This window comes from Phoca vitulina, unplaced genomic scaffold, assembly GCF_004348235.1.
Source record: "Phoca vitulina isolate PV1807 unplaced genomic scaffold, GSC_HSeal_1.0 scaffold3, whole genome shotgun sequence".
NCBI lineage: Eukaryota > Metazoa > Chordata > Mammalia > Carnivora > Phocidae > Phoca > Phoca vitulina.
The window spans coordinates 7,025,518-7,039,551 of NW_022589706.1; the positions used below are offsets into that span (position 1 = coordinate 7,025,518).

Consider the following 14,034-nt stretch of genomic DNA (forward strand, 5'->3'; position numbering starts at 1 on the left):
GCCCCGTCGGCGCGCGCGCCCGGCCTACTCCGCCAGCCCCGACGCGGGGACGCGCGGGCCGCCGCCATGCGGTCCCCGAGGCCCACGTGACCGGGCTCGCGGCGGCGCTCTCACCTACCTCCTCCGCTGCTTCCGTTCTTTGGCCCGTTCGCTTGCCGAGGAAAGAAACCAAGTCTTTACCCTATTTGTTTCATAACATCAAACACATTATCTGAAGGGATGGGCTGTCGCTTTGGAGGCGCTTTCAGCGCTGCCGCTACGCCCACCAGGCCTTGAGGCCGAGGCAGCCGAGCACAATGGCCGCGCTCAGGCCGGGACCTCCGCCTGGGCGCCGCGGACTGTGACGCCCATCTGCCAGGGTGGCTGTTCTGTGCCCCACCGGGCTCTCCTAGACCGCCCTTTGCCTCCCTGCCATTCCCGAGTGGCAGGCTCGACTTCCCTGCCCGCTGGTCAAAGGCCCCCGGCGAACGAATGGATGGACCAGGACTGAGGCTCTAAGAACATAGGACCCACAGAGAAACCGTGCCGCGTGGGCGGACTGGACCCTGGCGGCGCATGTGTTCTGGGTGGGCGCCGAGCCTGGGTCTGGGGGCAGGGCACCATCTCCTCCAGAGCGGGCCGGAGGGGAGGGCAGCGTGGAATTCTGGAGCCTCCAAGGAAGGAAGGAAAAATGTGCCCTGGGGATCCAGGAGGCAGGAATGTACCTCGAGCACAGGAACACCAGGTCAGGGGTGTCAGAAAGGCCTTAGGTGGTGGGGGGAAAGGGCGAATTATCACAGAAGGTCAGTGCGGGAAAGAACCTTGGTACACATACTAACATTTTAAGCCGCGACTCAGGGAGAAAGGAGAAAAGCAAGGTCACTGCCAAGAAAAAGGTTAGTCTCTTCCCACAGGTCAACTTCCCCCCCGCCCCAGCTGTCGAAGAGACCTAGGGAGACCCTGTTACGGGCTCTACTAATCATGACCAACTCTAGACCGGTTGCCTGGAGGACTAATGGACTCACAGAGAAATGGGAGAAAACAGGGACGGCTAAGAGCCTGAAAGTGTCTGGTTATTTGCTTAGTGACTATAAACTGCAGGAGGGCAAGAACCAAATATGTTCTGTTCACTCCTTATATTCCTATTATCTATCATAGTTCCATGACAACATAGGGGTTTGATGAATATTCAAGAAATCGCTGGAGTCGAAGGTGAGAGAGAACCTTGCAGTAGAGTGCATCTGTTTATTTCTAATGCACAGACTGGACACAAAGTTAGATGCCTGGTTTTGCCAGATAGTGTTTGTAGGACTTTGAATAAGCTACATGAGGTCTTTGTGCCTCAGTGTCCTTATATAGAAAATGGGGACAAAACTGCTATGGACTAAAGGCTTGTGTACTCAAATTCATTTGTTGAACCCCCTGCCTCACCATGTGATGGTATAAGGAGGTGGGCCTTTGGAAGGTAATTAGGATTAGATGAAGTCATGATGGATTGTTGCCCTTCTAAGAGTTGCTAGAGCATGCTTCCCTTCGCCACGTAACAGAAGGGGAAATTGGCAGTCTGCAAGCCTGAAGAGGGCACTCACCAGGCTGGCACCCTGATCTTGGACTTCCAACCTCTAGAGCCATGAGAAATAAATTTCAGTTGTTTCATCCAGTCTGTGGTACCTATATACCTCAGTATAGCTGAGCTATATGTCTGAGCTAAGATAAATACCTCCTTATGGCACTGTTAAGAGAATTAAGAGAGTTCATATATTTGAATTGCTTATATTAGCACCTGGCACATAGTAAGTACTGCCTGTAAGCTGTTATTATTAAATAAAACAACTTTGTGAGGTAGTCCTAAAGGAAACTAAGTCTTGAAGACATTCTGGTAATTGCCTAGCATCCCACAAATTAGTAACCGAATAACCTGGCCATATGAATCTAAGTCCAGTAACACCCTCCCAGGCACTATATTAGTTGTGTGGCGTACAGAGATGTGGTTTATGCACAGTCTGTCCTAAAGAAACAGGGACGCCTGGGTGGCTCAGTTGGTCGGGCATCTGCCTTCAGCTTGGGTCCTGGGGTCCAGCCCCGCATCAGGCTCCCTGCTCAGTGGGGGAAGCCTGCTTCTCCCTCTCCCTCTGCTTGCCACTCCCCCTGCTTGTACCTTCTCTCTCTCTGTCAAATAAATAAAATCTTAAAAAAAAAAAAAAAAAGGAATAACACTTAATAGAATGTAGATATGGTCCTTAATATCTGTTATCCTCTTCCCCTTTCTGCTTTCTTTTAAACTCTGCTCTTTCACTAGGGCTTTGCTTCTATGTTTTTTATTATCCCCCAGAAGACATTTTCTTACTTCCGCTCTATTTCTTTACTTCATTCTGATCTTTCACTTCAGCGGTCTCAAAACGTAGAATCAGACCTCAGGTGAACCAGTTATATGGAGAAATGTGTTCCATGAGAACATGCACTTTGTTTTATGCTCAGCACTTAGAACAATGCCTGTCAAACAGTTAGTACTCAAAATCCATTGAATAAAAAAAGGAACAGGAGTACCTGGCTGGCTCAGTCGGTGGAGCATGCAACTCTTGATCTTGGGGTTGTAGGTTCGAGCCCCCTGTTGGGTGTAGAGATTACTTAAAAATAAAAATCTTTAAAAAACAAAAAAGAAAGAAGAAATGAGGGAAGTTCCTGGTATTCTGTAATTTCCTCATTTTAACTAAATTTTAAAACACCATGTTCTATCTCCCAATACTTATTTGTGTCTGTGTTGTTCACCTATGTACTTCCAGAAGCAAGCACATTAAATAAGTGTTTCACAACAACAACAAAAATCCATCCAGACACAGTTTTGCTGTAACCTAGAATTCGAAGCTCTGTCCTCAGCTCAACAGTAATAACAGCCCCTTTGGACTCTGACCACCTCAGGGAATTTATCTAAGATGACAAAATGAAAGAAATAAAGTGATAAAAAATAAGTGCTGTGGGTCACTCTTCCCTTTGAAGGAAGCTGTTAACATTAGCTGCATATGCTGAGTAATGTAGCAATTAATTACCTGCTATAACCAGAAGAAATTGATTGATTTACATTAAACTTTAGCCCCAGAAAGAAGGCATTGATCAGTGGAGTGTCATTACTGGTTGCTGCAACTACAGTCGATCAGGAACTGTTACTGAGGCCAAGGTTGTCGGTTTAATCACCTATGATTTCTTCTCATATATGACAGGGAAGTTCTAACAGACCATCTAGCTATCAGCAATCACAAGGAGACTGGATAGGCATGTGAACAATGAAAATCCACATCGTTTGGTGTCTGGTGTATCCATGGTTCGTTCCTTCTTTCCTGCTCTCGTTCTCTCTAAAAAACTGCATGCCACGGGGGGGTAGATGCCAAGTCATTCCATGGTGACCTAAAAATATGACGTTAGTCCTCCTCGCTAGTATTTTCCAACCTTAGTTTTGAGGGCCCTGGAAAGGATTAGTGGCCAAGGAAAGTCAATTCTAAGGCATTTAACTCTGTTTATGTGAGTGACACAGCACTTTCCCCAATAGGGGGTGAGTTGTGAAAACAAGCAATGAAAGAATGTTGCTGTTGCAAAAACAGTCCTAACTCTGTACCAGAATTCATCCTCACTGTCAGTCAAAATAGCCAATCAACATTTTGCTGTAGCAGGTTAGGCTGATTTAGGAGTACAGGTTTCAGTAGGGGTGATGGCATTGTTAAAGACAAGATAGCCAGATTTGAAATGCAATCCCAGATGCTACTTTTTCTTCTTTTTCTTTTTTTTTTCATTTTCCTATAGGATATTTTATATGCAAATAGCCTTAAAAAATGAAATAGCTATAGGCCTGCAGTTTGCCCCAAACCCTCACTTTCTTTTTTAAATTTAAATAGTGAATGCTATTTCCCCATTGGTGTTCACTATATAATTATAGATGAGTCACTGTGTATATTAGTTTGCTAGGGCCACCATAACAAAATACCACAGACTGGGCAATTTACACAAAAGAAATTTATTTTCTCACTCTTTGGAAAGTCCAACATTGAGATGTCAATATGTTTGATTTCCTCTGAGGCCTCCCTCATGGGCTTGCTTATGGCTACCTTCTCAGTGTGTGTGTGTGGGGGGGGGGGGGTCGGCTTTCCTCTGTGCCTATGTCCTAATCTCCTTTTCATATAAGGACACCAGTCAGATTGGATTAGGGCCCACCCTAACCATCTCATTTTAATTTACCTCTTTAAAGGCCTGATCTCCAAATATAGTCACATTCTGAGATACTGAGGGTTAGGGCTTCAACATATAAAATTTTAGGGGAATACAATGCAGCCTGTAACAATATGGAAAGAAAAGTCTGTCACAAAGATATAATAAAACTTTCTGTATAATGACAAAAAAACACAAAAAACAAAAAACAAAACTGGAAACAACTAGATGTCCCTGGGTAGGATACTGGATATCAGATAAATAAATTATAGCACATTCATTCAATGGACAAATATGCATCTGTTAAAAAAGCATAAGATACATCTATGTTTGCTAATATAGAATGAAACCAAGATTTTCTTTTTTTTTTTTTAAAGATTTTTATTTATTTATTTGAGAGAGAGAATGAGAGAGAAAGAGAGCATGGGGGGAGGGTCAGAAGGAGAAGCAGACACCCCGCTGAGCAGGGAGCCCGATGCGGGACTCGATCCCGGACTCCAGGATCATGACCTGAGCCGAAGGCAGTCGCTTAACCAACTGAGCCACCCAGGCGCCCTGAAACCAAGATTTTCTAAGTTAAAAAACAATGTAAAGAATACTTTGTTAAGGGGCGCCTGGGTGGCTCAGTCGTTAAGCGTCTGCCTTCGGCTCAGGTCATGATCCCAGGGTCCTGGGATCGAGCCCCGCATCGGGCTCCTGCTCAGTGGGAAGCCTGCTTCTCCCTCTCCCACTCCCCCTGCTTGTGTTCCCGCTCTCACTGTGTCTCTCTCTGTCAAATAAATAAATAGAAATCTTTTTTTTAAAAAAAAAGAATACTTTGTTAAATATCTCTTTTGTGTTAAAAAAAGAAAAAGTACGTCTTAGAATAAAAATAGAAATTTATAAGCAGGGGTTCTGGGATGGGAAGCAGTTAAATACCTTTTAAAGATGTACCCTTTGGTACAGTTTTAATATTTTACTACATTCACCTATCGCTCTTACAGTTATAAAAATTTGTTAATAAGATAGCTTTTTAAAAGAATTTAGGCAATAAATTTTAAATCTTTAAAAATACTATTAAAGGTAAAAATGTTTGATTATAAATAATCAGGAGCAACAGTGCAATTAGCCATTTTATATTTATCCTAAAATTGTATTCTAACCTGGTTTTGTACAACTGCTTTGCCTCTGGTTTCTCTCTGTACACTGCTCTTTGGTCCACAGTCACCTTTCCCATAGGACTGGAGGCATCTTTGAGGGTAGGGACAGTGTTTTAATGACACTGGAGAAATGGGTCTGGTAGAATGTTAATTGAAAAAAGCAGGATCAAAATTGTACTTACAGTATAATCCACACCATGTTTACAGAATGCATATGAAGGATTGGAAATAAATAAAGCAAAATCTTTTTTTTTTTAAGATTTTATTTATTTATTTGTTAGAAAGAGCACAAGCAGCGGGAGCGGCAGGCAGAGGGAGAGGGAGAAGCAGGCTCCCCGCTGAGCAGGGAGCCGGACATGGGGCTCGATCTCAGGACCCTGGGATCATGACCTGAGCGGAAGGCAGACGCTTAAATGACTAAGCCACTTGGGCGTCCCAATAAAGCAAAATTTTAATAAGTCTCCTCTGAGTGATAAGAATTACAGGTGATTCCCTCCCTCTTTTGCATTTTTTCTATCTTTCCAATATTTTAAATGAACATGTTTTACTTTTAATGTCAGAAATACAGAAATGAGCGTATTACAATCTGATGATAATTGTATTTTATAAATACATTTAAAAGGTGGTAAAAGAGGGCACTTGAGTGGCTCAGTGGGTTAAGCGTCCGACTCTTGGTTTCCACTGAGGTCACAATCTCAGAGTCATGAGACTGAGGATCGGGCTGTGCGCCGGGCATGGAGCCTGCTTAAGATTCTCTCTCTCCCTCACCCTCTGCCCCTCCCCCCTCTAAAAAATAAGGGGGCTAAAAGGAAATATATCAAAATGTTGATAATGGCTATCTTGATGGTGGAACTATAGTTGATTTGGGGGAAAGAGGAGCTAATTTTTTCTTAAAATTTTAACAAAAGGGGTGCCCGAGTGGCTCAGTCAGTTAAGCAGCTGGCTCTTGATTTCAGCTCGGGTCATAATCTCAGGATCCTGGGATCAAACTCCACTTTGGGCTCCCTGCTTAGTGGGGAGTCTGCTGGAGATTCTCTCCCTCTCCCTCTGCCTTTGCCCCTGGATGTGTGCTCTCTCTCTCTCAAATAATAAATTATAAAAACAAATAAATAGTAAAATTTTAGCAAAAAATTTCCCCTAACTTTGTATTTAAAAAACAAAATTAGGGGCACCTGGGTGGCTCAGTTGGTTAAGCGTCTGCCTTCGGTTCAAGTCATGATCCCAGGGTCCTGGGATCGAGCCCCACATCGGGCTCCCTGATCAGCGGAGAGCCTGCTTCTCCCTCTCCCTCTGCTGCTCCCCCTGCTCGTGCTCTCTCTCTGTCAAATAAATAAATAATCTTTAAAACAAAAACAAAAACAAAATTAGGTTTTGTTTTAAAGATTTCAGTTTAATTAACATTAATCACCATTAGATCCATAATGCCAGAGCTCAATCCAGTGTCTGAGGTCCATCCCACCTCATAGACAGAATGACTGTACAGAGTGGCTGTAACTGTGTCTGGAGAACTTGGCCTACCTCTCCTCCTCATGGGGCTTCCCCACTTGTCCCTAGGAAGCTATGCCAGTGAGTTCTAGCTGGGTTCTATTCCTTAGACCGTCAAGCCCGTGTGGCACTTCCTGCGTGACACACACATAGGACCTGCTTCACCTGGGCAAGGCCTCCCAAGCCAGCCAGGGTTCCAGGGTTGCTGCTAGCTCTTTTAAAAGTCTTAGAAAAAATACTCGGTGGGGGGCGGGGGGGAAGTTGGGGGATATCTACCGCGTTGGGCATTTTCCTGTTCAGTGGCCCTTTGTGTCCACAGTGAGTCTCTGTATCCCTTTCCAGAACTTTGAGTTTGCATTTTTGGAACACATGCTTCCCATTCTTGACCAAAGGGTAGGGCATCAGATTGAAATACAGACGCGACTTACTGTTCCCTTTTCCAAGGTGTGGCCCTGTCTCCCATAGCGGTGGCTCACTGATGCCTCACATACGAGAAAAAGAACTGCTTGGACTTGTACAAAGGCATAGGATAGCAGAAGACCTGAGAAGAGGAAGAAGCATAAAAGAAAAAAGGGATAGATTAGACAGAAATAAAAATATGAGGAAAAACAGAGTGGGGGAAGAAATAAAAGAAAGAAAAATACGTAGGTAGAAAGAGAAGAAAGCAGTAATTAAAATGTATTAAGGTCTTTTTATATACTAGGCACTATAAATTCTTTACATGAATTATCATGTGTAATCCTTACAACTATATGTGGGAGGTTTTATTTTTTTTCTTGCTTGACAGAAAAGGGAAATGATGTTTAGACAGTTATTTACTTGTCCAAGGTCGTAGAGCCAGTTAGTGGAAAATCAGGGATATAAATCTGTGTCTTACTCATCCCAGAACATGCACTTAACCTGACACCAAAAGACAATTTTGTCATTAGTTTATGTCAACAAACTAAATGACTAATATGTGCTCCTAATCTCTGAACTGGAGCCAAATGTAACTGTGAAGAATATGGGCTACACCATAAACTACATATATCCAAATACAGAATAGTCTCAGTCTTTAGGTTACCTTTTGCAGTTAGTAGTTCAGATAATGCTAAGACCAGATTTTGCTTCATTACAAATATGGACATATAATGTGTATAATAGTTCATAATGTTTCTTTGCAAAAATTCCAAACAGATCAGAGCCTTCCATTTCTTAAGCATACCTGTGTGTCACTTATCTTGTTCTCAGTAAATATTGCCATGTCGGCACCAACTCCTTGACTTTGAATCAAAGGCCCTATTATGAGCTAACTTGCCTGGAACAGGGTGGTGCAGTGTATATGGCCTGAGGGAAAGGTGGCTACTCTTAAAGACAACTTGATTCAGCCTGTTTGTACCATGTAACGAGGAAAAGCATCACAAGTTTCTGGAACGGAAAGGACCGATAAGCTTCCTGTAAATTGTCGGACTTACATTTATTGTACTGATGAAATCTGGCAGGCAATTGCTTAATCCCTGCGGGGGGGGGGTTATTTAGGGAAGTACTGGTTCTGTTTCCTTCCTCCTTACCACTGACATTTTAAAAAACCCTCATAAACCCAAAACACAGTATCTGGAGTTACATAAGGCAACTCCTGGTAAATTTTTAAATGCTGACAGCTATGCAGGCAGAAAGAAACATGAGTGTCATATACACCTCTGCTTCCCATTAACTAATAGCTTTTTGTTTTTTAAGAGCCTGGTTAATACATAAAACATAGACCAAAGTTCTAATTCTACCTCTGCCACTACCTACGTACCCATGGGACCTTGGACAAATCACTTGCCCTTTCTGCGACACCTTTGAGAGTGATAAGGGGTGATAAGTAATTAATACTTATAATCTACAACACATGCAAAAAGGACTCTCCCAGACAACTGCTTACCTATTATGGGAAATCAGTCACCAACCACCCAGATAAGTCTATCAAGAGTCAGTTGACCTTTACCCAATCATTGTGTAACTAGTTTAACTGTAATTAGTTTAAGTGCGATTCATTTTACTGTGATTAGTTCCATTCACAATTACAGATTTACATGGATTTAATCTTGTCAGCCCCTAAGAGAGCCAATTCATGAGAAATGATATCCCTCCCTTTGCATACAGCATAGTACTTCTATGATCTTCCTCTCTAAACACAAGGGTGTATTACACATTGATGATAGCCACCAATTATTGAAAGACTCAATACCAGGCACATTATCTCATGACATTGTGAAGTAGGGTCGGCCAAACCAGTTTTACTGGAACCAAAGCTCAGAGAGGCAGAAGTAGGACTCGAGGGGCGCCTGGGTGGCTCAGTTGGTTAAGCGACTGCCTTCGGCTCAGGTCATGATCCTGGAGTCCCAGGATCAAGTCCTGCATCGGGCTCCCTGCTCAGTGAGGAGTCTGCTTCTCCCTCTGACCCTCCCCCCTCTCATGCTCTCTCTCTATCTCATTCTCTCTCAAATAAATAAATAAAATCTTTAAAAAAGAAAAAAAGAAGTAGGACTCGAATCCAGGTCTGATGTTTTCACCACGCCGCAATGCTCTTCCTCTTACACAGCTATCATATTTCATTTTCTGTGAAGTGCAAGTCCCTCCATGCAGCTTTGCTGGGAGTTTCATCCGTGAAAAGGGGTGGAGGAAGGGGGAAATAATATACTGACAGCACGGGAGGCAGAAGCACATGGCTTCAAGGTTCTTAGCTAAGTGGTTGTGATCAGCTAAATTAATAATAGAAGACCTGAAATAATAACTAGGAGGTAATAAGCCATGGTACTGGCAATAAAAATGCCCTAAGACTTCACCCAGGGACACCTGGGTAGCTCAGTTGGTTGTCTGCCTTCGGGTCCAGTCACGATCCCAGGGTCCTGGGATCAAGTCCCACGTTGGGCTCCTTGCTCAGCGGGGAGCCTGCTTCTCCCTCTCCCACTCCCCCTGCTTGTGTTCCCTCTCTCGCTGTCTGTAATAAATAAATAAAATCTTTTTTAAAAATTTTCAAAAAAAGAAAGACTTCACCCAGGGAGCTCAGATGCCAAGAGCACCTGAACCAACCCTGTCCTTGTAGCATTCCTCAAAACATGGTCCTTGGAGAGAACCTTCATTAGAACTATATCAGGTCCTTTTAAAGATTTGATTTCTAAGACTCACCCTTGGACATTCAATGCAGCACATTTGGGGCAAAGTCTCAAGCTCTGTATGATTCTTATGTAACTATAGTTTGAAAATACTATTCCAGTTACTGTGCTTCCATAATTAAAACTGTTTTTCGAACTTGATGAGGTGGCTGTAGAATTCATGAAACTCATGGTATCACTTGCAAAACGCGACATGATACATTAAACGTAATATAGCTAAATTTGTAAGATAATAGTACAGACTTTGGGAATAAATAGACCTGAGCTCTCCTCTCTTGCTTAGCAGTTATGCAACCCTGGGCAAGTTTCTAAACATCTCTGAGCCTTAGTTTCCACTGCTTTAAAATATCACTTATAACACTTGATGGGGTATTGTGAAGACTGAAGACAATATATGTGTGATGCCTGACACATAATAGCCATAGAATAAATTACAGGTATTCTTATTATTAAGCATCCAACACTGCATAAAATAGGATGCCACTTCTTAATAGACTCTAGTATTAAGAGATACTGGGGGGGGGGGCGCCTGGGTAGCTTGTCAGTTGAGTGCCCAACTCTTGATTTCGGCTCAGGTCATGATCTCAGGGTTGTGAGATCAAGCCCCAGGACGGGCTACACACTCAGCACAGTCTGCTTGGGATTCCTCTCTCCCCCTCCCTCTGCTACTACCCCCTCGCTTCAAAAAAATAAATAAGTAAAATCTTTTTTTTTTTTTAAGACTTTATTTATTGGACAGAGAGAGAGAGACAGTACAAGCAGGGGGAATGGCAGAGGGAGAGGGAGAAGCAGACTCCCCCTGAGCAGGGAGCCCGATGTGGGACTCAATCCCAGGACCCTGGGATCATGAGCCGAAGGGGCAGATGCTCAACGAACTGAGCCACCCAGGCGCCCCACAAATAAACAAAATCTTAAAAAAAGAGAGAGAGAGAGAGAGAGATTAGGAGCCAAAGGTTTTGAAATGTTTTTCAAGCCATTGTAATGGTTCAGCATACCAGCTTTGGAATCAGAGTGTCTGGGTTCAAATCTCAGCGGGTCTACTTCCTCACTCACCACCAGCACAGTAAATCAGAACTTCTTTTGCCTTCTGGAAATGAGGCCTTTGTTAATATTGTTAAGCTACAAACCTGTTCATTATTCTGTTAAATAAACTAAAATGGAAATAATACTACCTATCTGACAGGGACTGTGTGAGAATTGAGATTATACAGGTATAGAGAACATGACAGTATCTGGTATATGATCAAAGCACTTTTAAAAGGAAAAACCTGCTCATTTCTATTACTATTCAACAAACAGTATGTGACTACCATGGGTCAGGAACTCTAGATTCAGTATGTCCAGGAATGAACTCACCATTTTCTCTGTCCTCTGAGTTTGCCAATCCTCCGTATTTTCATTTCGGTGACTTTTATTGCTGCTCATCTAGTTACCTACCCTAGCTAGAATAATGATTGCAAACAAACTTGAGTACCAGGCACTCTTCTAAGGAAGAGTGTATTTTATGTATTCTTGTATTAAATTTTTTTGGTATTAAATTATATCTATTCACACCGAATGACTGTATGAAGTGTAGGTACTATTACCATCCCCATTTTACAGATGAAAGAACTGAGATGCACAGGATGCATGATCTGCCCAAGGCAATCCCGGAACAGCAGAGCCAAGATTCAAATCTAGGCAGTGTGGTCCCAGACTCTGTATATTTCAGTGTACACAATACTGCCTCCAGGGGGAGCCTCACAGGCTCAGTGGCTGGAGCATGTGACTCTTCATCTTGCGGTTGGGTTCAAGCCTCACGACGGGTGTAGAAATTACTCATAAAATTTTTTTAAAAAAAGAAATACTGCCTCTAAAGGTTTTTGAGTTATTTTAAAGCTCTCACTCTCCATCACTTCAATATCTAATAAGATACATAGTCCTCTTAAACATCTCTGATCCATCCCCTCTTCTCTATTCACACTAATACACACCTAATTTAGGCCCAATTGACCTTCTGATTGAACAACCAGTCTCCTTGATTTTAGCTTCTTCTCATTCAATCCTTCCACCAAACCAACCAGTCAGAAGTGTTTCTAAAACATAGATATTCTAAATGACTCTCCCTTAGTTAAAAAGTGTAATGGCGCTCCAATTTCTACAGAATAGGACCCAAATACTCCTTTGTGCTGTTCAATAAGGCATCCAGTGCAGTATCTCATTTAAATGGTGAATATATTGCATTTTATTTTCATTGATATGAATGTGTCTGTTTCCTCACTAAAGTGGGCCCTCTGTCAAAATAGGGGCACTTTTTTTTTTTTTTTTAAGATTTTATTTATTTGCTAGAGAGAGAGAGCATAGGCGAGAGAGAGTGAGCGAGAGTACAAGCAGGGGGAGCTGCAGGCAGAGGGAGAAGCAGGCTCCCTGCTGAGCAAAGAGCCTGATGCGGGACTTGATCCCAGGACCCTGGGATCATGACCTGAGCTGAAGGCAGCCGCTTAACCGACTGAGCCACCCAGGCGTCCCCAAGTAGGGACACTTCTGTTCATCCTTATATAACTATATTTTCCCAGGCCCCAACAGCCCACAGGTACAGACGAGGTCATGATATCATTAATCTTTATGATTCATTGTTCCTCTAGCAAGTGCAGGACCTGTAGCTTCAGCAAAATCCACCATACTGCAACATACTCCTGACTCCCCAGGAATGTCTCCCACATGCTCAGTAGCAGATTCTCTCCCACTATAGTTACACTGCTACCCCACATGATAAGTGAGCCACTGTGGTTCTCCCAGTCTTCCTCTGAGCCCTGTATTCCGATGGTCATCATAAGCTTAGGTGCTTTCTTTCTTGTGAAATACTGTTAAAGTAGGGTTGCCTCTAGTTCCCTGGGGACCAGATACACTCTCAGGGGTCTGAGCCAGGACAAATTTGAGGTACATCATATTCAGAATTCCTCCTTCACTCCAACAATGGTTTTAGTACTTGTCCAACTCATTTCTTTTTCCCTTAGGATGATCTGCCTTGCTTAAGTTACCCAGCAAATTTGGTGAAACTTTTTACAGGGCCATCCTACCAGTCTGCCTGGTGTATTTAATATTATCTGAGTCTCAGAATGCCCACAGGAAATGCTCAAGGTATATGCTCTAAGCTACATCTGTCTCCCCCTTTCCTACACCCCTCACCAACTCCTCTGCCTAGCACGGAGATTTGTTCCTACGAAAATCATGATAAATGTTTTTAAATGTAATAAAACTGATTTTTATGCCACTTGAGAAGAGCTCAAGTTTATCTGAAGAAAGGAACAGAAATTTACGATGAGACTCTCTGGCCCTCGATCCAAAATCACACAGAAATTCTGGCCTTTTAGGGAAAAAAAACAAAAAACACAGCTCTCACCTGAGATGCATTTGACTGTTGCCAGGACTCTGACTACAGTATATGTGCATCTATGTTCTCCAAAGGACCCCTCCAAAGGAATCTGGGTCACAAGTGAAATGTTCATGACCACATGCCAAACCCTTGGGCTGAAGCAAGAGGAAGCTGATTCACTCTTCTTGTGGCCCACTGCAGACAGAATTGCCTCAAGCTCCTGTTGACACACTCTTTTTAGACTATTTATCTGGTGGTGACGACCTCCTCTTCAGAATATGACCCTTGAGAAGGACCTCCTCCACCAGTCCCCAGGAGAGAAGAGGAAGAACAAGAAGAAGCACCTACTGCAGAGCCCCACCTCCTATTTCATGGATGGGAAGTGCCCAGGATGCTGCAAAATCACCACCATCCGTAAGCACGCATCAACAGTTCTGTGTGTTGGTTGCTCCACTGTCCTTTAAGCCTACAAGAGGAAAGCAAGGCTTACAGAAGGATGCAGCACTAAAAGCCCCTGAATCAAGATGAGAAACTATCCCAATAAACACATTTTGGATAAAACAAACAAAAACCATTTCGTTATCTCGTTCATGTAATTCAAATCTTTTAGATTGACATGACTTTTCACATTTTAAATATAGGAGGTATTTGTTGTTTGCTATAATTTTGATGAAACTGCAGCCTGTTAGGCAACGTGGTATTAATGGAGAAAACTCACCCAAATTGCTAACTAGATCGG

General features: G+C 43.0%; 1 pseudogene; it reads left to right on the forward strand.

The window, feature by feature from the left end:
* Positions 1-13,573: 13,573 nt before the first annotated feature.
* Positions 13,574-13,813, forward strand: LOC116628799 (annotated as a pseudogene).
* The last annotated feature ends 221 nt before the right edge of the window (positions 13,814-14,034 follow it).